At 40.2% G+C, this 27,668-nt stretch overlaps 1 protein-coding gene across 7 annotated transcripts in view; it reads left to right on the top strand.

Moving 5' to 3' along the window:
* LOC134353772 (receptor-type tyrosine-protein phosphatase eta-like) overlaps positions 1 to 27,668 on the top strand; it is a 299,381-nt gene that overhangs the window by 114,820 nt on the left and 156,893 nt on the right. The gene's annotated exons all lie outside the window — the stretch shown is intronic.

Genomic DNA, 27,668 nt, shown 5'->3' with positions numbered 1-27,668 from the left:
GAGGTAATCAGCCGGAAAGGCCTGTTTTCTTTTCACCTCTTTCAATCTAAGGGGGATATTATTACAATGTGAATTATGGAATCAGGCAGCATAAATCTTGATAGAGCGGTAATACTCTCTCCTGACAGTGGGTATAGCACCAATTAAGAGTTTACTTGTTCTCCTTGGTTGACGAACCTGAGTATGGACAAAGAATGTTGGAGGTGAGAGCTGTTGGAGTGAATGTCACAAGTGGCTTCTGAGTTTGGAAATAGCAAATAAGCCTTGAATGATTTTGCTGCAGTGTTGTTGATGGGCATATACCACATATATTGATATGTATTGTTGATGGAAGAGGACTAATTACATTGGTGTTTAATTTGCAATTTCTATTCTCTTCTATCCACAAAAATCAACCTCCATTTACTGTCTTCTAAATTCCCACAAAGCTAGTGGTCATTTCTGTGACAGCCTCAAGTGACAGTGCCATATCCCTCAACTTAGCAAGACGTTTCAACATGAGGGTTAACCAGTACAATTTCAGCATTACATACAGGGCTACCAACACTTCTGGTGTTCTCCAAATAGAAAGTTCAAGATCAAGTTGTTCGTCGAAACTTCACCTTAGTTCACAAACATCCGTCACCATTCGAGGTGACAAATCGGTGTGCAGTTGATTGTTGTTCCTTCTTCTATCTTTTGAGGACTATGTTTAAGTACCATTCAGGATATAAAGAAGGGAAGCAGAGAGAATGATTGAATGTCATTGTCATGATTTATTGGGTCTCTGGTAGATAGCACTGAAATGTTTACAGAGGCACTGGATATAACTTTCTGATGTGAAATAATTAGAATGACATGGATTGAAGCGCTGTCAATTTCAGAGACATTGGAATGCAGAAAAGTAAGAGGCATTATCAGATTGCTGTTATTCTCTTCATCTCATTAATACTTACAGAATCAAACCCTGTGAACAATGTAACAATTGCAAATTACAACACCACTTCAGTTAGTCTGAGCAGTGACAGATCGATCGAGCACATGCCTGAGTACACCAGTAAAGTGACACTGAATGGAACTCTCACAACCATGACGACTGATAGTGAATCAATTACTGTGACACACCTGGATCCTGGAACTGAATATAATTTTAGCATCTCCACAATGGCGGCTGATAATACATTAGCAGATTCGGTCAATGCCTCTACTACGACAGGTAAGAAAAAGTTACCATGGAATTTCTTTCAGCGGGAGTTACTACTTGACCAAAGTAGCAAGATAAAGCTGGAGTCATCCCTTTTTAGATGAACCAAGGTCAGAAAATACAGTGATGAAATGAAAGGACCGTTTATTTTTCATGAAGAAAATAGTCTTTTAGCTGTGCAAATTGAATGTTGTCACATTCCAATGTTGTAATCAGCTGGAAAGGTTTCTGTTTTGCTTTTCACCTCTTTCATGCTAGGGGGGATATTATTTCAATTGGAATTATGGAACTAAGCAGCGTAAATCTTGATAGAACGGTTATATGCCCTCCTGACAGTTGTTATAGCACCAATTAATAGTTTATTTGTTCTCCTTTGTTGACAACCCTGATTATGGACAAGGAATGTTGTTTTGATATTATGATTTAATTTCATTTACATGAATATAGAGTAATGAGATTGCAAGTGTAATCCAAATATGTATTGGTATTATTTTATCTTTCTTTTGACTTATAATATACACTTCTTGTACCTGATATTCTTTATGTAGAAATTAATAACAAAAATATTGAAAAAAGGAATGTTGGAGGTGAGATCTGTTGGAGTGAATGTCACAAGTTGCTTCTTAATTTGGAAATTGTTAATTAAGCCTTGAAAGGTTTTGCTGCAGTGGTGCTAATGGGCATATACTGCATATATTGAAACGTATTGTTGATGAAAGTTGACAACCTGCATAGGTGTTTAATTTACTACCTCTACTTTCTTCTATCTTCCAAAATCGACCTCCATTTACTGTCTTCTAAGAGTTGCCACCAGGCCATGAGTCATTTCTGTGTCAGACTTAAGCAACAGAGCCATATCCTTCTACTTAGGAAGAGCTCAGAAAAATAGGGTTGAGCAGTATAATTTCTGCATTACATTCAGGACTGCCAACAGTTCTGGTGATCTGCAAACTGAAAGTTTGAGTTCAAGATGTTCATCGAACCTTGATGTTACTTCACAAACATTCGTCACCATTTGAGGTGACATAATCGGTGCGTAATTGAACGTTGTTCCTTCTTCTATCATTTACGGCAATTGGCAGTCCAACTTAAAGGTGCATTACTGCCACCAGCTGGACTGTACTTTCCTGATATCTTCCAAAGATAAAACTGAATGCAGCGTCATTAAAAGCTGCAGGAACATATCGTCCTTTAGAGTATCGCTAAACCAAGTGGATGTCCTGTAATTCCTTGCCAACTCGAAGAACATCACCAACCATCAGGTTGCTCTCTCCTTCTCTGCAGCCTATTGGGGTTTTATAGGGACAACAATATTCCAGAATTGATTGATCTGGGCAAAATGACCGACACTGAAATAAGGAAGACCATGTCACTGGCTAGGTCCTTTGCTACAACTCGTTATCAAGATAATCCAACTCAAGAGATTAAACAATGCAGAACAGTGCTGCAGGTGAATATCCTGATGTGTTGCAAGGCTTGTTTGGTACTTTTGAGGGTTATGATTAATTACCACTAAGGAAATAAAGAAAGGACATTCAGAGAATGATTGAATGAGGTTGTCATGATTTGTTGCATCTCTGGTAGATGGCATTTAAATGTTGGAAGATGGGCTGGATATAACTTGCTGATGGGAAGTGATTGGAATGACATGGATTGATGTGCTGTCAATTTCAAAGATCTTGAAGTGAGATATTATGAGATTGTTGTTATTCTCTACATCTCATTAATATTACAGAGGCAACCCCTGAGAACAATGTAACAATTGCAAATTACAATACCACTTCAGTTAGTCTGAGCAGTGACAGATCAATCAAGGACAAGCCTGAGTACACCTATGAGGTGGCACTGAATGGAACTCTCTCAACAAGGATGACTGATGATGAATCAATTACTGCGACACAACTGGATCCTGGAACTGAATTCAATTTTAGCATCTCCACAATGGTGGCTGATAATACATTAACAGAGCTGGTCAATGTCTCTTCTGCGACAGGTAAGAAAATATTGCCATAGAATTGAATTTCTTTCATCAGAAGTTCCTGCTTGACCAAGCCAGCAATATAATGCGGGAGTAAGACCCTTTTTAGATGATCCAAAGTCAGAAAATACTGATAATGAAAAGAAAAGATTGTTTAAATTTCATTTCTCATGAAGAAAATAATCTTTTGGCTGTGCAAATTGAATGTTGTCACATTCCAACGTTGTAATTGGCTGGAAAGGTTTCTGTTTTTATTTCACCTCTTTCATGCTAAGCGGGATATTATTACAATCTGAATTACGGAATCAGGCAGCATAAATCTTCATAGAGTGATTGTACACTCTCCTCTATAACAGTTGTTATAGCACCAATTAAAAGTTTATTTGTTCTCCTTGATTGACAAACCTGAGTATTTACAAAGGATGTTGGAGGTGAGAGTTGTTGGAGTGAATGTCACAAGTGCCTTCTGAATTTGGAAATAGTTAATAAGCCTTGGAGGGTTTTGCTGCAGTGTTGCTAAGGGGCACATAACGCATATATTGAGATATACTGTTGATGGAAGTCAAAAATGTGCACAGGTGTTTCATTTGCTACCTCGTTTTCCTTTCTCTATTTAAATCAATCGCCATTTACTGTCTTCTAAGAGTAACCACCAAGCCAGTAGCCATTTCTGTGACAGTCTTAACCAACAGTGCCATATCTCAAAACATAGGAAGACCTTTGAACATGAGGGTTAACCAGTATAATTTCAGCATTACATACAGTACTCACAATACTTCTGGTGTTCTCTTAATTGAAATTTCAAGTTCAAGTTGTTCGTCTACCCTTGATGTTAGTTCACAAACGCTTGTCACCATACGGGGTGACATAATCAGTGCGCAATTAAGTGTTGTTAATTCTCCTATCTTTTAATGGCGATTGGCAGTCCAACTTAAAGGTGCATTACCACCACCAACTGGACTCTGCTTTCTTCATACCTTCCAAACATAAAACTGAATCCAGTGTCATTGAATGCTGCAAGAATTTATTGCACTTTAGAGTATCGCTGAACCAAGAGGATGTCCTGTAATTCCTTGTCAACTCGAAGAACATCACCAACCATCAGGTTGCTCTCTCCTGCGCTGCAGCCCATCAGGTTGTGTAGGCACAAAAATATTCCAGGATCGATTGACCAGGGCAAAATGACCGACACTGAAATAAGGAAGACCATGTCACTGTCTAGGTCGTTTGCTGCAACTCATAATCAAGATAATCCAAGTGAACAGCTAAAACAAGTGCAGGACAGTGCTCCAAGTGAATACCCTGATGTGTTTGCCGGCTTGTTTAGTGCATTCGGTGCTTTTGAGGATTATGATAAATCACCACTGAGGAAATAAAGACAGGAGGTTGAAAGAATGATTGAATGTGGCTGTCATGATTTACTGGGTATCTATTAGATGACATGTTTACAGTTGGATTGGATATAACTTGATGATGGGTAGTGATTGGAATGACATGGATTGATACGCTGTCAATTTCAGAGATCTTGAAGTGCAGAAAGATATGAAGCATTATGAGATTGCTGTTATTTTCTACATCTCATTAATACTTACAGAACTAACCCCTGAGAACGATGTAACAATTGCAAATTACAACACCACTTCAGTTAGTCTGAGCAGTGACAGATCAATCGAGCACAAGTCTGAGTACACCTATGAGGTGACACTGAATGGAACTCTCTCAACAAGGATGACTGATGATGAATCAATTACTGCGACACAACTGGATCCTGGAACTGAATACAATTTTAGCACCTCCACAATGGCTGCTGTTGATACATTATCAGATTCAGTCAATATCTCCTCTACAACAGGTAAGAAAATGTTGCCATGGAATTTGTTTCAATGGGAGTTCCTCCTTGACTAAGCCAGCAAGATAAAGCTGGAGTGAGACCCTTTTTAGATGATCCAAGTTCAGAAAGTCCAGTGAACGCAATGAAAGGATAGTTTAGATATCATTTTTCATGAAGAAAATACTTTTTTAGCTATGCAAATTGAATGTTTCAACATTCAAATGATGTAACCAGCTGGAGAGGTCTCTGATTTTTTTCATCTCTTTCCTGCTAAGGGAGAGATTATTACAATCGGAATTATGGAATCAGGCAGCATAAATCATGGTAGGGTGATTATACGCCCTCCTGACATTTGGTATAGCACCAATTAAGAGTTCATTTGTTCTCCTTGGCTGACAAACCTGAGTATTTACAAAGGATGTTGGAGGTGAGCGTTGTTGGAGTGAATGTCACAAGTGGCGTCTGAATTTGGAAATAGTAAATAAGCCTTGAATGGTTTTGCTGCAGTGTTGCAAAAGGGCACATACCGCATATATTGAGATATATATTGTTGATGGAAGTGGAAAACGTGCATAGGTGTTTCATTTGCTTCTTATGGTTTCTTTTATCCAATTAAATAAACCTCCATTTACTGTCTTCCAAAAGTAACCACCAAGCGAGTAGCCATTTCTGTGACAGCCTTAACCAACAGTGCCATATCCCTCAACTTAGAAGACCTTTGAACATGAGGGTTAACCAGTATAATTTCAGCATTACACACAGTACTAACAAAATTTCTGGTGTTCCCTAAAATGAAAGTTCAGGTTCAAGTTGTTCGTCAACACTTCACATTACTTCACAGACATTCCGCACCATTGGAGGTGATATAATCAGAAGATAATTGAGTTTGTTCTTTCTATCTTTTAACGGCGATTGACAGTGCATCCTAAAGGTGCATTACCGCCACCAACTGGATTGTGCTTCCTGGTATTTTCCAAACATAAAACTGAATCTAGAGTCATTAAATGCTCCATCAACTAATCAGACTTAAGAGTAGCGCTACACCAAGTGGATGTCTAGTCATTCCTTGCAGTACAGAGAATATCAACCACCGTCGCTGTGCTCTCTACTTCTCTGCAGCCTATCAGGGATTCGTAGGGATAACAATATTCCCACGTTGATAGATCAGGACAAAATGTCCGACACTGAAATAAGGAAGGCAATGTCAATGGCTAGGTTATTTGCTGCAACTCATAAACAAGCTAATCAATATGTAGACATCTAAGAGTGCAGGACAGTGGCTCCAAGTGAATACTCTGATGTGTTGGTAGGTTTGCTTAGGACATTTGAGGATTATGATTCAGTGCCATTGAGGAAATAAAGAAGAAAAGTGAGAGAATTAGTGAATGTGTCATGATTTATTGGTCTCTGGTAGATGGCATTAAAATGCTTACAGATAGACTGGATATAACCTGCTGATGGGAAGTGATTGGAATGACATGGATTAATGTGCTGTCAATTTCAGAGATTTTGAAGTGCAGGAAAGTATGAGGCTTTATGAGATTGCTGTTATTCTCTACATCTCATTAATACTTACAGAACCAACCCCTGAGAACAATGTAACAAATGCAAATTACAACACCACTTCAGTTAGTCCGAGCAGTGACAGATCAATCGAGCACAAGCCTGAGTACAACTATGTGTTGACTCTGAATGGTACTCTGTCAAAAAGGATGACTGATGATGAATTAATTGCTGTGACACAACTGGATCCTGGAACTGAATACAATTTTAGCATCTCCACAATGGCAGCTGATAATATATTTGTAGATCCAGTCAATGTCTCTTCTGCGACAGGTAAGAAAATGTTGCCATGGAACTTATTTTGATGGGAGATCCTCCTTGACCAAGTCAGCCAGATACAGCTGGAGTAAGACCTTTCTTAGATGATCCAAGGTCATAAAATACAGTGAATATAAAGAAAGTATTATTTAAATTTCATTTTACATGATGAAAATGGTCTTTTAGCTATGCAAATTGAATGTTGTCGTATTCCAACGAGGTAATCAGCTGGAAAGACCTATTTTCCTTTCACCTCTTTCAAGGTAAGGGGGATATTATTATTACAATGTGAATTATGGAATAAGGCAACATAAATCTTGATAGAGCGGTAATACGCCCTCCTGACAGTAGGTATAGCACCAATTAAGAGTTTACTTGTTCTCCTTGGTTGACGAACCTGAGTATGGACAAAGAATGTTGGAGGTGAGAGCTGTTGGAGTGAATGTCACAAGTGGCTTCTGAGTTTGGAAACAGCAAATAAGCCTCGAATGGTTTTGCTGCAGTGCTGCTAATGGGCACGTACCACATATATTGATATGTATTGTTGATGGAAGAAGACAACTTGCATTGGTGTTCAATTTGCAATTTCTATTTTCTTCTATCCACAAAAATCAGCCTCCATTTACTGTCTCCTAAGAACTCCCACAAAGCTAGTGGCCATTTCTGTGACAGCCTCAAGCGACAGTGCTATATCCCTCAACTTAGGAAGACCTTTCAATATGAGGGTTAACCAGTATAATTTCAGCATTACATACAGGATTGCCAACAGTTCCGGTGTTCCCCAAATAGAAAGTTCAAGATCAAGTTGTTCGTCGAACCTTCACCTTAGTTTACAAACGTCCGTCACCATTTGAGGTGACATAATCGGTGCGCAGTTGATTGGTGTTCCTTCTTCTATCTTTAAACGGTGAGTGGCAGTCCAACTGAAAGGTGCATTACTGCCACCAACTGGATTGTGCTTCCCTAATAATTTCCAAACATAAAACTGAATCCAGTGTCACTAAATGTTCCAAGAACTTATTGCACGTCAGACAAGAGCTGAACAAATTGGATGTCCTGTAATTCCTTGCCAGTTCGAAGAACATCAACAACCATCAGGGTGCTCTCTATCTCTCTGCAGCCCATGAGGAATTCGTAGGGACAACAATATTCCAGCGTTGATTGATCAGGACAAAATGACCGACAATGAAATAAGGAAGACCGTATCACTGGCTAGGTTATTTGCTGCAACTCATAATCAAGATAATCTAAATGAGGAGATTAAGCAGTGCAGGAGACTGCTTCAAGTGAATACCCTGATGTGTTGGTAGGCTTGTTTAGTACATTTGAGGATGATGTTTAAGTACCATTCAGGAAATAAAGAAGGGAAGTTGAGAGAGTGATTGAATGTCGTTGTCATGATTTATTGGGTCTCTGGTAGATGGCACTGAAATGTTTACAGATGTGCTGGATATAACTTGCTGATGGAAAGTCATGGGAATGACATGGATTGATGTGCTGTCAATTTCAGAGATCTTGAAGTGCAGAAACGTATGAGGCTTTATCAGATTGCTGTTATTCTCTACATCTCATTAATATTTACAGAGGCAAACCCTGTGAACAATGTAACAAATGCAAATTACAACACCACTTCAGTTAGTCTGAGCAGTGACAGATCAATCGAGCACAAGCCTGAGTACACCTATGAGGTGACACTGAATGGAACTCTCTCAACAAGGAAGACTGATAATGAATCAATTATTGTGACACAACTGGATCCTGCAACTGAATACAATTATAATACCTCCACAATGGTGGCTGATAACACATCAGCAGATCTGGTTAATGTCTCTACTACCACAGGTAAGAAAAAGTTGCCATGGAATTTCTTCAATTGGGAGTTCCTTCTTGAACAAACCAGCAAGATAAAGCTGGACTCAGCCCTTTTTAGATGAACCAAGGTCAGAAAATACAGTGAATGAAATGAGAGGATTGTTTAAGTTTTATCTTTCATGAAGAAAATAGTCTTTCACCTATGCAAATTGAATGTTGTCACATTCCAGAGTTGTAATCAGCTGGAAAGGTTTTAGTTTTCATTTCACCTCTTTCATGCTAAGGGGGATATTATTACAATCTGAATTATGGAATCAGGCAGCATAAATCTTGATAGAGTGATTTTACGCCCTCCTAACTGTTGTTATAACCAATTAATAGTTTATTTTTTCTCCTTGGTTGAGGTCCCTGAGTATGGGCAAAGAATGTTAGAGTTGTGAGCTGTTGGAGTGAATGTCACCAGTAGCTACTGAGTCTGAAAATAGTAAATAAGACTTGAAAAGTTTTGCTGCAATGTTGCCGATAGGCACATACTGCCTATATTGATATATATTGGTGATTGAAGTCGAAAACATGCACAGGTGCTATCTCTCTTTTCTTTTATCTATTTAAATCAACCTCTATTTACTTTCTTCTTAGAGTAACCACCGAGCAAGTAACCATTTCTGTGACAGCCTTAAGCAACAGTGTCATATCTCTCAACTTAGGAAGACCTTTGAACATGAGGGTTAACCAGTATAATTTCAGCATTACATACAGTACTCACAACAGTTCTGGTGTTCCCTTAATTGAAAGTTTGCATTCAAATTGTTCGTCCACCCTTGACATTAGTTCACAAACACTCGTCATCATTCGGGGTGACATAATTAGTGCGCAATTAAGTGTTGTTAATTCTCCTATCTTTTAACGGCGATTGGCAGTCCAACTTAAAGGTGCATTACCACCAGCAGCTGCACTCTGCTTTCCTGATATCTTCCAAATATAAAACTGAATCCAGTGCAGAAAAGCATGATGCTTCATGAGATTGCTGTTATTCTCTACATCTCATTAATTCTTACAGAACCAAACCCTGTGAACAATGTAACAATTGCAAACTACAACACCACTTCAGTTAGTCTGAGCAGTGACAGATCAATCGAGCACAAGTCTGAGTACACCTATGAGGTGACACGGAATGGAACTCTCTCAACAAGGATGACTGATGATGAATCAATTACTGTGACACAACTTGATCCTGCAACTGAATACAATTATAATACCTCCACAATGGTGGCTGATAACACATCAGCAGATCTGGTCAATGTCTCTACTACGAAAGGTAAGAAAAAGTTGCCATGGAATTTCTTTCATCTGGAGCGCCTTCTTGAACAAACCAGCTTGATGACCCTGATTACGTACAAAGGAGTTTGGAGGAAAGAGCTGTTGGGGTGAATGTCACAAGTGGCTTCTGAATTTGGAAATAGTAAATAAGCCTTGAAAGGATTTGCTGCATTGTTGCTGATGGGCACATACCGCATATATTGATATATATTACTGATGGAAGTTGAGAACTTGCATAGCTGTTTAATTTGGAACTTCTGTTTTTCTCATCTTACCCCAACAATCAACTTCCATTTACTGGCTTCTAAGAGTTCCTAGCAAGTTGGAAGCCATTACTGTGACAGCCTTAAGCAACATTGCCACATCCCTCAACTTAGGAAGTCCTCTGAACATGAGAGTTAACCAGTATAATTTCAGCATGACATACAGGACTGACAACAGTTCTGGTGTTACCTAAATTGAAAGTCTGAATTCCATAACTGTCCAAGATCTTTGATCTGGGATGAAATTTACTTTTGTTCATGGTGAAGTGAAGAGGGAAGCTGTGAATCTGAGTCAGTTCACATATATGTCGGATGAAATTTACCTCATGATGCAGTCCACAAATCAGAAGCAAATAAGAAAGGACATCTGCCACCACTTGCGATCATTGAATTTAAGAAAGGATTTGGGAGATATTGTTAGCTAGTTGGTTGAATGTGTTCTACTGAGATGTTGGTTTTTGCTGCTTTGCTAATGAATGATTAATGAGTTACAATCATTGTTCTTTTATCTTGGCACAAGAAAGACCAAAACTTTCTTTTACAAACGATCTAACTAAGCATCCCAAATGGAGGGACGATGAATTGAGTCGCGATTGACAGCAGAGTGAGTGAAGGAAGATGGTTTTGCTAAGATCTTTATAAAGATCCCACAGACCTGCCAAATGAGGGCTTAACACACTGCTGAGCAAAAATGTTGACTGATAGAATACCTAAAATAATTAATACTTGAGGGACAAGTGCACAATCAACATGAAGGAGATAATTGTAAGGATCCCTTGAGGAAATAAAAAAATCCATAATTATGTTAATGAATAGGTTTTTGCAATGGGCACAAGATTTGCATAGAATAAGTCATGGGGATGATATGAATCTGTGCCCACATATAAAGAGCAGTGAAGCATTTGGAGGTACACATCGGAATCAGTTTTCATATCACCAACATATGTCGTGCAATGCAATACATAACAATAGAAAAAATTATTTGCAGTCTATATATATATTAGATAAATTAAATAAGTAGAGCAAACATAGAAAGCAAAATGTACTGAGAAAGTGAGAGCAGAAATAAAAAAATCTGGGTGATGGGGGTCCTTAATGATGGACACCATTTTTTCAAGGCATCGCTCCCTGAAGATGCCCTGGACACTACTGAGGCCAGCGCCCATGAAGGAGCTGACTCTCTGCGGCTTCGGTGCTGTGCCGTCACCAACATGCCATTCGTAGTTGCAGAACTGAAACCTGTGAGAAACATAACCCTTTTATTTCACATCAACACTTCAGTTACTCTGAGATGGGAGAGACCAGTCAAACACAAGTCTGAGTACATCAATGAGGTGGCATCGAATGGAAATCTCCTAACAAGGATTACTGATGATGAATCAGTTACTGTGACACAACTGGATTGTGGAATTGGATGCATATTCAACATGAAATGAAATAGAAGATTGGTAGCTGGAGTTGGATGCCTGTTTATAGGGTTGTTCGTTGAACCTTGAGGTTAGGGTCGCACACGTTTGTCACCAGTCGAATAATCAGTGCGCAATTGAGCGTTGCTTCTTCTTCTATCATTTAACAGCGATTGGCAGTCCAACTTAAAGGTGCATTACCGCCACCAACGGGACTGTGCTTTCCTGAGATCTTCCAAACATAACACTGAATCCAGTGTCATTAAACCAACAACTTATTGCACTTTCGAGTAGCACTGAACGAAGAGGATGACCTGTAATTCCTTGCCAGCTCGAGGAACAGCAGCAACGAATGGCGTGCTGTCTCCTCTCCAGCTGAAAGGGGATTCATAGGAACAACAATATTCCAGCATTGATAGATAAGGGCAAATTGAACGTTACTGAAATAATGAAGGCCGTATCGCTGGCTAGGTCATTTGCTGCAACCCATAACCGAGATAATCAAGTGGAAAGGTTAAACAATGTTGTCTGATTTGCAACCTGATTTGTTGGAAGCGAAAAATCCTGTTTCACTCACTCCTTTCCTGCTGCTCACTTTAAAGAGCATGTCACTCCCTCCTTTATGCCCATTTTAAACCACCCGACTGGTCTCTTTCAGCAACCGCCTCTCTCCGTTCCTCTCGATCTTCCGTTCGGCCAAACAACTCAATAAAGCCTTGCATTCATTCAATCAAAATCTGGATTCCAGTCCACCACCGAGCGTGGATCGCGCGCGATGGTTCAGACTAACCGCTTTCGGTTGCGTGAGGGATCTACCTTCCTTCAACTGAAACCACTTTCAGCGAGACATCTACCATCCCTCAATGAAACCCGGCTTCCGCGTGGTATCTATGGTCCCTCAACTGAACCCTGTTTTGTCATGACATCTACCGGCCATCAGCTAGAACCCAGTAGCCGCATGACATTTACCGTCCAGCGCTGAACCTAGCTGCATTGAGATATATATCATCCCTCAGCTGAACCCAGCTTCAGCGTAATATCTACCGTCTCTCCACTGAACTCAATAGCCACAACCTCTCGAGTGTTTGTGTTTTTATTGGTCGGGTCGGTGTTCTGAAGAAGCTTTCAGTCCTGAGCAAGGGTCTTGACCCGAAACGTAGACTGTTTACTCTTTTCCATGGGTGCTGCCTGACCTGCTGAGTTCCTCCAGTATCTTGTATGTGGTTGATCTGATCAGCTGCCTGTAGCTCTGGCCGCCAGTTTCCGCTGAGTTTTGACCAGCCAAATAGATGATTGATCTCTGCTGACCCGTATCCCTAGTTAATAAACCTAATCCAATGTGGAGTCTGCCCCAAACACCATCTAGGACAGACTGAAATAAAACTATCCAGGAGACAACATGAACATCATCTAGCGATAAACCGACATAACCATTTGTCACTATTTTCAGTACCTGAAAACCATGAAGGACACAAGCTCAATTGGGAAACTAGCAAAAATCCTGTCAGAAGCACAAAACAAGAAATCAAGAGAAATCTTAGAAGGTTGGTTCTCAATGGAAGACTATTAACAAGCATATTGAACTGGGCATAATTTACGAACCTCTGCATCTGCGGGTTCTGTGCCAAGGGACAAGCACCCCTTTTTTCATAACCAGGGCTTAATTTCTCAAACACCAAGGTTTCCGAAACCTGTTATACTTCCCTTTTATTCTGACAGGAACGTACAACTCCGTACTCTCAAAATTTTACATTTAAAAGCCTCCCACTTACCAAGTACACACCTTTGCCAGAAACACCTCTCCCAATCCATGCTTTCCAGTACCATTAAAATTAACCTTTCTCCAATTTAGAAACCCAACCCAAGGACCAGACCTATCAGTAACGATTGATCAACATTCAAGAACTTGTTGTTTGTAAACACCATGTTTTGAAAATATGCATCAATTGTTCGAATGCTACGGGTGATCACAGCTCCACTGGTTGCTTAGGAGTTCAGACTAAAAAGCTCCTTAAAATTGCAAAATTGGTCATCGATATTGTGAATAGGAATTTCAGCCCTTTGTTCCTGAAGGAATCCACTACCAGACTGAAGATTGCCAAGAACTCTGCATTGACTTGGTTTTCTGCTTGTTAGATAATGATGATTTCCGGTCTTGTAGGAAGTAATAATTGTCCAACATTGGTGATTTTGTTGTTTACAAACGCATTATGGAAATGTGCATATATTGCAAGCAGCTCTGGTTGTTCAGTGATTCTAGTTTCTAAAATTACTTTCCTTTTGGAACTGCTGGAGTTAGATGTTCAATCAGTCACCTTGTTAGTGGGCTTGTTGAGTACCTCTGAGGATTATGATTAAGTACCACTGAGGAAATAAAGAAGGGAAGTGGTGAGAATGATTGAATGTGGTTGTCATGATTTATTGGGTCTCTGGAAGATGGCATTAAAATGTATACAGATGGGCTGGATATAACCTGCTGATGGAAATTGATTGCAATGACATGGATTGATGTGCTGTCAAGTTCAGAGATCTTGAAGTGCAGAAAAGTAAGAGGCTTTATGAGATTGCTGTTATTCTCTACATCTCATTAATACTTACAGAACCAAACCCTGTAAACAATGTAACAATTGCAAATTACAACACCAGTTCAGTTAGTCTGAGCAGTGACAGATCAATCGAGCACAAGCCTGAGTACACCTATGAGATGACACTGAATGGAACTCTCTCAACAAGGATGACTGATCATGAATCAATTACTGCGACACAACTTGATCCTGGAACTGAATACAATTTTAGCATCTCCACATTGGTGGCTGATAACACATTAACAGATCTGGTCAATGTCCCTTCTACAACAGGTAAGAAAGTGTCACCATGGAATTTGTTTCAATGGGGATTCTTCCTTGTCCAAGCCAGCTAGATAAAGCTGGAGTGAGACCCTTTTTAGATGATACTAGGTAAGAAAATACAGTGAATATAATGAAAGGGTTGTTTAAATTTTATTTTTCATGATGGAAATAGTCTTTTAGTTTTGCAAATGGGAAGTTGTTACATCGCAACGATGTAATGAGATGGAAAGGTTTCTGTTTTCTTTTCATCTCTTTCATGCTAAGGGGATATTATTACAATGTGATTTATAGAATCAGGCAGCATAAATCTTGATAGAGCAGTAATATGCCCTCCTTGATAATTGCAAATAGTTTATTTGTTCTCCTCGGTTGACAATCTTGAGTATGGGCATAGAATGTTGGAGGTGAGAGCTGTTGGAGTGAATGTCACAAGTGGCTTCTGAATTTGGAAATGGTAAATAAGTCTTGAAAGGTTTTGCTGCATTGTTGCTAATGGGCACATACCGCATATATTGATATGTATACTGTTTATGGAAGTTGACAATTTGCATTGGTGTTTAATTTGCTGCATCTGTTTTCTTCTACCCGTTCAAATCAACCTCCATTCACTGCTTTCTGAGACTTGCTATCAAGCCAGGAACCAATTCTGTGACAGTCTTAAATGACAGTGTCATATCCCTCAATTTAGGAAGACTTTTCAACGTGAGGATTAACCAGTATTATTTCAGCATTATATACAGAACTAACAACAGTTCTGGTATTACCTAAATTGAAAGTTCAAATTCCACTGCAATCCAAGACCTTCAATCTGGAACCAATTGCACCATCTCTGTGACTACTGTTGTTCATGGTGCAGTGAAGAGTGAAGCTGTGGTTCTAAGTCAGTTCACATATAAGTGAACCGCTTTGTTTGCATTTTTGATTCGCCTTTTGTGTTGCACATATCGCTGGCAGGGTGAGAAGTTGGTGCTGAGGCACAAGAATGAACAAAACCTTGTTGCTGCCTGAATGTTTGGTTTCACCTGTTCATTGCAAACAAAAGTATTAGTTTCTTTGTGTGTAATATTAACCTCTATCAATTTTTGATTGTGAGACTGAGGAGACTAACATTAGGAATGTACTCAGTGGCCTTATTTGACTCAACAGCTGCTTACTATGTGTTTCATTGAAAGATAGACGTGTTGGTAAAACTTGACTCAATCTGCTTGTGAATATTAGGCTGATCTTGTTTGATAATTGATAGGGAGGAAAGCTCTCTTTATGAATGCAGATTTGTCAAATGCACATTTAAATCCCATTTCAAGGCTTAGTAGTTAGATTGTGAAAGGAGCTGGAATACCAGCAATTTAAAGGTTTTGATCGAGAAGAAGTCCACTGCCGACAGACTTAAGATTGGCAAGAACTTGGCATAGGCTTAGTTCTCTGCATGTTGATAGTGACATTGTCCCGTCATGCAGGATGTAATGCTTGTCAACATGTTTATCGTCATGGAAATTAGCATCAAGTAATAGATAGCCACAGGTGAAAGCAGCTCCTCTGATTGCTTGATTGCTTAGTGGACAAGACCCCCAATACAACTTCAGTATCACCTACAGGACTATAACTGGGTCCAGCATCTCCTCAGCAACACATACAAAGTGCTGGAAGAACTCAGCACGCCAGAGAGCATCTATGGAAAAGAGTAAACAGTCAACATTTCGGGGAAAGACCCTCCTTCAGGACTGGAAAGGAAGGGGAGAAGTCAGAGTAAGAAGGTGAGGGGGAGGGAGGAAGAAGTACAATGTAGCAGATAGGTGAAACCAGGAGAAGGGGAGGGGTGAAGTAAAGAGCTGGGAAGTTGATTGGTGAAAGAGCTAAAGGGCTGGAGGAGGGGGAATCTGATAGGAAATGTTAGTAGACCATGGAAGAAAGGGAAGGGGGAGGAGCACCCGAGGGAGGTGAATGGGAGGTAAGGCGATAAGGTGAAAGAGAGAAACAGGAATGGGGAATAATGAAGTGGGGAGGCAATTACCAGAAGGGTCTTGGCCAAAAAATATCTACTATTTTATTCTTTTTCATAGATGCTGCCTGGCCTGTTGAGTTCCTTCAGAATTTTGTGTGTGTTGCTTTGGATTTCCAGCAACTGCAGATTTTCCCGTGTTTATAATCCCAGCATTTCCTTGACTGAAAGTTCAAACTCCATCAGCTGCAACTTCTTCAATCTGGAACCTATTACACCACCTCTATGACTACTGTTGTTCATGATGGAGCAAAGAATGAAGCTACAGTTGCATGAAATTGGGTTGGAATTTCCCTTGTGATCTGGAATGAAGGCCACATGAGAGTCAAATGATGAAAGATGGTGTGACATTGTGAGGACATTAGCTTTAGGAAAGTATTTTTGAGACATCATCAGATATTTGGCTGAAGGTTTTCTGCAGAGTGTTCAGTCGGCTGCAGCTTTTGTTACTGGCCAACTGCTTTCTCTGCCCCATTTGGAATTATTACTCTATCAACTTGGCACGAGAATATGCTTATAATATTTGAAAGTGGCTTTTGGTGATCAAAGTTCCGGAATATATGGCAGGAAGCATATTCTAGGTAGAGAGTTACAGCAGAGAACTTGCATTAATATTCATAAGTTTGAATATTATGCAGTGGTTGAGCATTACTCTGGGTGATATTGATGTAATCATTAGCACCACCTGCTTCTTGATGATGCTCAGACACACAGAAGGTAATGCTAATCCCACAATGAAGACACTGTTGCTTAAAAATATCACATCCTTTAAAGGTGCATCATTCATTGCAAAGTCATACTGTTGGTCCTTGTAGTTCTGAGGTTGTATAGTGGTTGAGTTTGCTGTAATGAGTGGCTCCTCCAATGTTGTCAGTTGACCAAAAAATAAGGCCGAAAACAGATGAAATTCATGGTTTCATAAACAGTGAATATTGGGTGATAATAATCATAAATAAAATGAAAGCAGAAATGGGTGGCTACATCAGAAAGACGGACATGTTAGGTTGCACAGAAGATAAATGATTGATGTATACTCAATGAATTGAGCACTATTTTGATGCAAATGGAGTAGCCAATGAGAAATTTTGCAGTTATGCAGAGTGTAATAGGTTGAAAAGTATACATTTTGCTCTGACATTTGACTGCTCCAACCAAGCCAGCTGGAATGAGCTTTACTGATATTGTGAAAGTAATTCAAGAACATTAAGAACAAAAACCTACAATGATTGCAGAATGTTTTAGGATTCATAAGGAGAATTAATAAGAAAGGGAGTCTATTTCAGCTTACGTGGCTGATTTGAAGAAGTTGTCTGAGTATTGCCAGTTCAGTAATGGGCTTAACAATGCACTGTGATTGTTTAATTGTGGAATCTTACAAGAAAACATTCAAAAATAGCTCATGATTGAAGCACAAATTACATTGAAAAGACCAGTTGAAATCACTGGAAACAGCAATGGAAACAGCAGACGGAGACACGATTGAGTTGCAGTCAGGAATGAAAACGAGTGTGAACAAAATTGGAGAATCTCGATGGAGTCCTGCCTGACCAAACAAATTGTGTTACCATTGTGGATAGTACTCACAATATGCCAAACCAATGCAGATTTAAGTGCAAAACTTAAAACTGGTTGAGAGTATGCGGGCAGTGGGCAAATCAGCCCTCTTGTGCTTTTTGATCTCCTCACTTGAGATTCAATTTCACGCAACCCTGCCACTTTGATCTGGCCCACGCCTTCATTAACCAGGTCCAACACTTGCCTTTCTTGGATCTTGCCCCTCCTGACAAAGGTAATCGGATTTGTGGGGGTGTGGCCAGGGTTAGTCGGGGTGTGCCTAGGGTTTGTAGGGGTGTGGCATGATAATCGGGATGTGCCGAGGGTTTGTGGGGGTGTGTGCCCCGTTGGACTTTAGGATTAGGTTTGAGTGTTGGGCTGGTGGATGTATGTGTGTGACTGGGAGAGGTAAGGCTGCAGAGTTTTGAGTGGTGAGGTATGAGGTGCTATGGGGCATAGGCTAATGTGGTGAAGCCAGGTGTATCTGGCCCATGCCTTTCATTATCATGGTCCGACACCACTTGGTTCAATGAACCGGGTGTACACTGGGACACATCATCAGTAATGCATCCTTGGATCATCGGGTGTTTCGGGTCTTTCATCATTAGACACCCTCCCCGAGGCGACCCAGCCAGAGTTGATCAAGCTCGGCTTGTGATTTCCCATGTACCAGGATAATGAGAGGCATGTAACTATGAGGGTAGTGATGTTTTTAAACATCATTACCTGGCATCTGTATGCCTGGGATTGCATGGGTTAAATTGACAGTGTTTACTGGGCATTCGGTGTCTCTGCACCTGCGTTTAGTGGTGACTTGCTTTCTGTGGACCCAGCTTGGGTTTAACTTTCTGGTTCTCTCTCGCCGTTTGGGCATCTGGGCTTTTTTCTTGGCATTTTGTTGACCAGGAGAATGAAGAGCGTGTCACTGTTTTGCACTTAAATTTGCATTGGTAAATGCAACAAAGTAGGATACATAAAAAGAGAATGTCAGGCAGACAAAAACATATGAACTGCTTGGGGAACAGAAAGAGAGAAAAAGTCAAGTTGCAGTTTCAAAAATAGTGCTAATCTGGATACTGTTAATGAAAAATGTGATAATGACAAGAATGATACACACCATGTACTGAAGGAGCTCAGCAGGTCAGGATGCGAATAAACGGTTGATGTCTCAGCCAAGACCCTTCATCAGGATGAGAGTGACACAAGTCTGGGTAGCGTAGAGATTTATTGTGTGAAAACTAACAATAGACAAGCAAAATGGCTCACACCAGAACTGAATGGCATATTAATTAACATGGAATTGGACATTGGCTCAGCTGTTTCAATCATTACACAAAGTGAGTTTAAATGGCAGTTCAAAGAAGCCTGCAGATATCCAATTAAGAAATTATACTGGAGAAAACTTAACTCCTGTGGGAATGACATTTGTCACAATGAAATGCAATAATCACTAGCCTAATATTGCTTGTTATGTGGTTAGAAACAGGAGGGCTAGTATTATGGGCTGTGAGTGGCTGAGACACAACAAATTGATTTGAGATCCATCCACCATTTGCATGCCACACCCTTGCAATAGAGTCATGTAAAAATGAATTAAGGAAAGTACTGGATGATGCTACAGCAGTGTTCAAGGATGGCATTGGAAAATGCCACACCCAACTTTTACAAAGTCCATCTGGTTCATTATACCACCTGTCATAAAGTAGCCAGTCAGCTACATCCCATGGAGGCTGAACGAATTCTATCCAAGATTGAGTGGAGCCCATGGGCAATGCTAGTTGTCCTAGTAAGTAAGAAGGCTGGGTCTGTCAGGATCTGTGGTGATTTTAGGGTCAATGTAAACCCAGTACCGAAAATAGATCAATACCCTCTGTCCAGAATAGAGGATATCCTTTGCAAACCTTTCTGAGGAAAACACTTCAGCAAAAAAAAAATCAGGAATCTATAGTGCCGGAAGGACTAATTTGCTCAAATTTTAATCCCACACAGGTCCCAGTGCTCCTGGAGCTATCACTGTGACCACCTCCAGCACTAGTTCCATCTCATTAAACTGGGGTGCACCTTCTGATATGGAAATTGGAAGTTATTCATTCAATGTCACCTATGATAATGGTTCTGTAAAAAAGTCAAAAGCAGTAAATACAACTTCAATAGTAATTTCAAACCTTACTTCTAGAACAAACTACACCATTTCTGTGGCCACTGTTGTACAGGGAAATTTATTGAGTGACATTATGTCAATATCTCAGCTCACCAGTAAGTGAAAGATCCATTCTGAATTCCAAACAGCAGTTTAGAAATAAACACCTTGATTTAATTTTTCTTCTTTCATATTCTGTCCACCATGCCTGTCTCTTTCCAGATATTGCTGTATAAAGTCCTGTGGACTGGTTTGACAAAAATACTTTAAGATTTTAATGTAAAGTGTCCAATAACCTCACACATTTTCCATAAATAATTGCACTGGTTAACGGAGAAGAAATGAAAAATAAACCTGATTGCCTGACGGATTGGCTTGTGTTAAATGTTCTAACATATTAGTCTCTTATGACTTGCATTTTGTCTTTTAACAAAGCACTTAGTTCCAATATTTCCAGTTTTTAACTCAAATTGTTCCTTTAAATCAATGCTATCATTTTTACTCCTATATCCATCCCATGAAAATTCACACATGAAGACATCACCCGTCTCTACAAAACAAATCAACTCAATTTGATATTGCTAAGCTATATCTCTTGATCTAAACCCAACTTCTCTCCATGGTCAAGCCTCATAATGAGCAATGAAGCCTCTCCATTTGAGTTTTTAATTGGTTTCTATCCTGGCCATAGATCCATGATTATGAACAAAATGATCTTTGTTGCAGCTATAATTGTATGTCACTTGTCCTCCTTCAACTCTTTGTCCATCTACTCCAGCGTCTGCAGTCCACATTCAGGAATCTGCAGTCTCAGTCATGCATCCTTTCGAATTTATTTAAATCTTACATCCATCTCACAACACGAGGAAGTAAATATCTTTGTGTTATCACTCCCTGTATCCTTGTGCTATCCCGTAGCCTGTTGGTCCTGGCTTTAATGCTGCAGAAGTGTTTGCCAGATGGAAACAGCTGAAACAGTTTATGGTTGGGGTGACTGGTATTCTCGATGATCTTCTGGGCCTTCGCTCTGCACCACTGGTCTAAATGTCCTCAATGAAGGGACTTCAAATGTCCTCAATTATTGTATTCATAGCTTTGATAGAATAATTTATGCTGATTTCAACCTTCAGATCTGATTGATCTGCCAGTTCTAATCACTCCATTCCTGTCTTTTTATGCTTCAAGGTTGTTGTAATCTACAACTATGTGTTGAACACAAATCTATATTATTCACAAATTGGATAAAACTTGAATAACTTTTCTAGACAAGATCACAGCAAGCCATAGAACAATAAGAAAACTACAGATTTCAGCAACAGTTTGTGTCTGCCTTTGCAGAAGTATACATCCTGTCAGCGAAGAAGTATACATCCTGTCAGCAACACTAGAGGAGTAATGGTTCAGGATCAATGAGGAACAGTGAAATTTAATAGAAAAGTTCTAAAGAAACCATTAATTCCCTAGGACTGGAGACACAAGAGACTTGCATCTAGGGCAGTAAACAAACTGCTGGAGGAACTCCCTGTGTCACCACACTCCGCACTGGGTTGATACCTCGACAAACCCTTTAAGCACCTCCACAGATGCTGCATGACACTCTGAGTTCCTCCAGCAGATTCTTTTCAATCCCAGATATTTGAGAACAGCAGTTTTAGAGGTCATGAATGCTCCAGCTATCACGTTCCAGGTTCTGGAAATGATGCAGTGAACAGTAAATCTTTCCCCAGTATTTAGCAGAAGAGGGAGAGAAAATGAGAGACAATGGGTAACCAGTAATCTGTTCCACAACCATCAGTAGGAGGGAAAATACTGGAATCTGTGATGAGGAAGTAACAGCAAAACATGTTTCCAACTTGATTCTTAAAACAAGAGCACTTTGTAAATTACAGCTTTCCTCGAGAAAATACTTGACTATATACATAGAAAGGAAAAGCTTTGGCATAAGTGTGTAAAACAATTTAAATGTAAATAAAAATTAACAATGCTACAGTTTATTCAGTAAGTAACAACTCTTCACTAGTATAACATAAGTTTGAGAATGTATTGTCACTCTTACTATTCCGTTCATTGTCCCTTCAGATCAATTTAAAGTGTTACCAGTGTTTGTCCAATGAGTTGAGGATCTAATATATTCATTTAATTAACATGACTAACTGAATTCAGAATCAGGTTTATTATCTCCAGCATGTGACGTGACATTTGTTAACTTAGCAGCAGCGGTACAATACAATACATAATCTAGCAGAGAAAAATAATAATAAACATTATAAAACATAACAATAATAAATTAACAAGTAAATCAATTGTGTATATTGAGTAGATTTTTGAAAATGTGCAAAAACAGAAATACTGTATATCAAATAAGAAGTGCAGTAGTGCCCAAAGCTTCAATGTCCATTTAGGAATCGGATGGCAGAGGGGAAGAAGCTGTTCCTGAATCACTGAGTGTGTGTCTTCAGGCTTTTGTACCTCCTACCTAATGGTAACAGTGAGAAAAGGGCATGTCCTGGGTGCTGGAGGTCCTTAATAATGGATGTTGCCTTTCTGAGACACCGTTCCCTGAAGATGTCTTGGGTACTTTGTAGGCTAGTACCCAAGGTGGAGCTGACTAGATTTACAACCCTCTGCAGCTTCTTTCAGTCCTGTGCAGTCACCCCTCCATACCAGACAGTGATGCAGCCAGTCAGAATGCTCTCCATGGTACAACTATAGAAGTTTTTGAGTGTATTTGTCGACATGCCAAATCTCTTCAAACACCTAATAAAGTATAGCTGCTGTCTTGCCTTCTTTATAACTACATCGATATGCTGGGACCAGGTTAGATCCTCAGAGATCTTGACGCCGAGGAACTTGAAGCTGCTCACTATCTCCACTTCTGATCCCTCTATGAGGATTGGTATGTGTTCCTTCGTCTTACCCTTCCTGAAGTCCACAGTCAGCTCTTTTGGCTTACTGACGTTGAGTGCCAGGTTGTTGCTGCGGCACCATTCCACTAGTTGGCATATCTCACTCCTGTACGCCCTCTCATCACCACCTGGGATTCTACCAACAATGGTTGTATCGTCAACAAGTTTACAGGTGGTATTTGAGCTATGCCTAGCCACACAGTCATGTGTATATAGAGAGTAGAGCAGTGGGCTAAGCACACACCCCTGAGGTGCGCCAGCTTTGATCATCAGTGAGGAGGATATGTTATCACCGATCCGCACAGACTGTGGTCTTCCGGTTCAGAAGTCGAGAAGACATTTGCAGAGGGAGGTACAGAGGCCCAGGTTCTGCAACTTCTCAATCAGGATTGTGGGAATGACAGTATTAAATTCTGAGCTATAGTCGATGAACAGCATCATGACGTAGGTGTTTGTGTTGTGCAGGTGGTCCAAAGCCGTGTGGAGAGCCATGGAGATTGTATCTGCCGTTGACCTATTGTGGTGATAGGCAAATTGCAATGGCTCCAGGTCCTTGCTGAGGCAGGAGTTCAGTCTAGTCATGACCAACCTCTCAAAGCATTTCATCACTGTCGATGTGAGTGCTACTGGGTGATAGTCATTAAGGCAGACCACAGTACACTTTTTAGGCACAGGTGTAATTGTTGCCTTTTTGAAGCAAGTGGGAACTTCTGCCCATAGCAGTGAGAGGTTGAAAATGTCCTTGAATACTCCCGTTAGTTGGTTAGCACAGGTTTTCAGAGCATTAGCTGGTATTCCATCGGGACCTTCTGCCTTGCGAGGTTTCACTCTCTTTAAAGACAGTCTAACATCGGCCTCTGAGACAGAGATCACAGGGTCATCAGGTGCAGCAGGGATCTTCACAGCTGAAGTTGTGTTCTCCCTTTCAAAGCGGGCATAGAAGGCGTTGAGTTCATCTAGTACTGAAACATCACTGCTTTTCATACTACTGGGTTTGGCTTTGTAGGAAGTAATGTCTTGCAGACCCTGCCAGAGTTGCTGTGTATCTGATGTCGCTGGAAACCTCGTTTGAAATTGTTTCTTCGCCCACAAAACTGAGACACAGTTTTAGTTTCAACTGTGAGACGGAAAGCCTCTGTTCCCTCTTCTGCCGACATCTCCAATTTATGACTATTCCCCCATGCTCTTCTATTAACCTGCTTTCTTCCTGGAGTTGATGCTTCACCTGATCACGTACACCAGGCCACCAGGATGTTTTTCATCATCTCCTGATCAAGAGCTTCAAAAGCTTGAATGTGACATGAGGTTTCAGAGCAGGGTCCTTTTCTTACCATTTTCAAAATCCAAAAGTCCAAAGAACAAAGTAAAATTGTTACAAAGCACAGACATATCACCATTACAACCCTGAGATTCAATTTCTTGTGGGCAATTACTGTAAATGTAAGAAAAGCAATAATATCGATGAAAGACCTCTCCCAACAAGATGGTCAACAACCAATGAGAAAAAAAATGAACTGCAAGTACAAAAAGAAAGAGAAGAAAAAAAAGTCATAATAATCGGAAGTATATAAGCAATAAATATTGAGAACATGAGCAGAAGTGTACTTGAAATTGAGTGCATAGTTTATGGGAACATTTCATTAATGAAGTGGAGTGAAGCAATCACCTTTGGTTCAAGAGCCTGATGGTTGAGGGCTAATAAATGCTCTTGAACTGGTGGTTGAGATCCTGAAGCTCCTGCACCTTCCTGCTGGCAGCAATGAGATGAGAGCATGGCATGGATGATGTGGGTCCATGATGATAGTTGCTGCTTTCCTGTGACAGTGCTATGTATAGATGTGCTCAATACTGGAGAGATCTTTCCCATGATGGACTGGGCCATATCCACTACTTCTGGAGGATTCTCCTTACAAATAGCTTTGGTGTTTCCTTACCAGGCTGTGATGCAACCTGGCAATATACTCTCCAACACACACTTGTAGAAGTTTCTGGAAGTTTTGGGTGACATGCTGAATCTTCACAAACATCTAAGAAAATAAATGCGCTGCAGCACTTTGTTCATAGTGGCTAACACTCATAAATACAAATGAAGTAGAGCAGGGGAGTTAAGCACACAGTCTTGAAGCTCACCTGTGTTGATGCAGGAGATATTGTTGCCAATCCAAACTGATCGGGGTCTGCATGTGAGGACATTAGAACCTCTAGGGAAAAAAGGGAAACTCATTTGGTGTTCTTACAGTAAGCTTGATCTACAGAACTTGAACTCAGCACAAAACACGCCTTTTGGCTGTAGGTGCATGCCATTGAATTGAAGGTTGATAAAAATGAAGTGGTACTAAATTGGGATGGATGCAATTCACCAGATCTCCACAGATGTTTACACTAAGCCGCCAAACTACTGATCAGATCAAGCAATGGAAGCTAGATGCAGATGCTTCCATGTAAGAAATGTAAAGGTTAGAAATGTAATAAGTCTTAAGCTTTAAAAACTCAACTTGACCCACCTTATTACATCAGGATACATTCCTGGCACTGATAATCAGAGTGGTTACACAAGAGACCTTCCTGGTAACCTTGTTCTAGTATTACTTCAATAGGTGCCTGAGGGTAGTCGGGGTGTATGGGGCAATTCCATGACCCTTTGCATTTACAATTGGCAGTATGGTTGACCTGTACTTTCAAGAGACGGTTTGTGTAACAAGGCACATAGTATAGTCTCTGTCTTTCAGGAACACTACCTTGGCCATGGTATAGAAAGTAGCTAAGAAGAGCATTAAATACAAAATAATCTGCAGATGCTGGGATCAAAGCAACACTCACAACACACTGGAGAAACTCATCAGGTTGGGCAGCATCCGTGGAAAAGATCAGTCGACGTTTCAGGACGGAACCCTTCATCCTGACAAAGGGTTCCGGCCCGAAATGTCGACCGATATTTTCCACAGATGCTGCCCGACCTGCTGAGTTCCTCCAGCATGTTGTGTGTGTTGCTAAGGAGAGCATTAACTGTGCAGCACAAATATGCCTTTAATGGATAGTTTTTGAGATCACAGCTCAGAAGCAGAATTAGGTTTATTGTCATTGACATTCTGTTGTAAGGTTTGTTGTTTTTTGTCAGCAGTATAGTTAAAGACATAAGATATTTCTATAAGTTCCATTAAATAAATTAAATAATTAAATAGTACAAAAGAGGAGGAGCGAGGTTGTGTTCATGGGTTCGTGGACCATTCAGAAATCTGATGCTGAAAGGGACCAAGATGTTCCTAAAAAGTTGAGGGTGTGTCTTCAGACTCCTGCCACTCCTTACCGATGATGGTAATGAGAAGCGGGCATGTCTAAAATGGTAAACGTCCTTAATGAACGATGCCATCGTTTTGAGGCACAGCCTTTTGCAGATGTCAATGGTGGGGAGACAAGTACCCATGAAAATGGGTTTGATAACAGAAGTACAATGAAAACTTACCACCCTCTGTTTTACATTAGCCATCAAATCTGAGCTATTCTCAGTTCATAAAATATATTTATCACCAGTAATTGGTTTTCAAAAATAATCAACAAAATTAACTTACTTCCCCCAACAGACCCAAACGTAGTGAACAGCCTACAAGTCAGCGAAGTTGGCACCAACTCCATAACACTGAATTGGAAGCAACCAATAGGATATTAAGATGACTATCGCTATCTGGTAGTGACAAAAGAAAGTTCAGTATCTACCATTACCATTCAAAATGAAACTATAAAATTTGAAAATGCCACTGTGAGCAATCTGCTCGCTGGAATCAACTGCACTTTCACTGTTATCACACTTGTAGCCAATGTCCAGTCTGGTTCCAGAGAAACATATAACAATTACAGCATGGAAACAGGCCATCTCAGCCCTTCTAGTCCATGCCAAACGCTTACTCTCACCTAGTCCCACCGACTTGCACTCAGCCCATTACCCTCCATTCCTTTCCTGTCCATATAGCTATCCAATTTTACTTTACATGACAAAATCGAACCTGCCTCTACCACTTCTGCTACCACTCTCTGAGTAACAAAGTTCCCCCTCATGTTACCCCTAAACTTTTGCCCCCTAACTCTCAAATCATGTCCTTTTGTTTGAGTCTCTCCTACTCTCAATGGAAAAAGCCTATCCATGTTAATTCTATCTATCGCCCTCATAATTTTAAGTACCTCTATCAAGTCCCCCCTCAACCTTCTACGCTCCAAAGAATAAAGACCCAACTTGTTCAACCTTTCTCTGTAACTTAGGTGCTGTCCTGGTAACATTCTAGTAAATCTTCTCTGTATTCTCTGTATTTTGTTTACATCTTTCCTATAAGTCGGTGACCAGAACTGTACACAATACTCCAAATTTGGCCTTACCAATGCCTTGCACAATTTTAACATTACATCCCAACTCCTGTACTCAATACTTTGATTTATAAAGGCCAGCATACCAAAAGCTTTCTTCACCACCCTCTCCACATGAGATTCCACCTTCAGGGAACTATGCACCATTATTCCTAGATCCCTCTGTTCTACAGCATTCTTCAATGCCCTACCATTTACCATGTATGTCCTATTTTGATTAGTCCTACCAAAATGTAGCACCTCACACTTT

This window comes from Mobula hypostoma, chromosome 11, assembly GCF_963921235.1.
Source record: "Mobula hypostoma chromosome 11, sMobHyp1.1, whole genome shotgun sequence".
Classification (NCBI taxonomy): Eukaryota; Metazoa; Chordata; class Chondrichthyes; order Myliobatiformes; family Myliobatidae; genus Mobula; species Mobula hypostoma.
The sequence above is the reverse complement of the archived record's forward strand: the minus strand, read 5'-3'. Positions and strand labels throughout refer to the sequence as shown.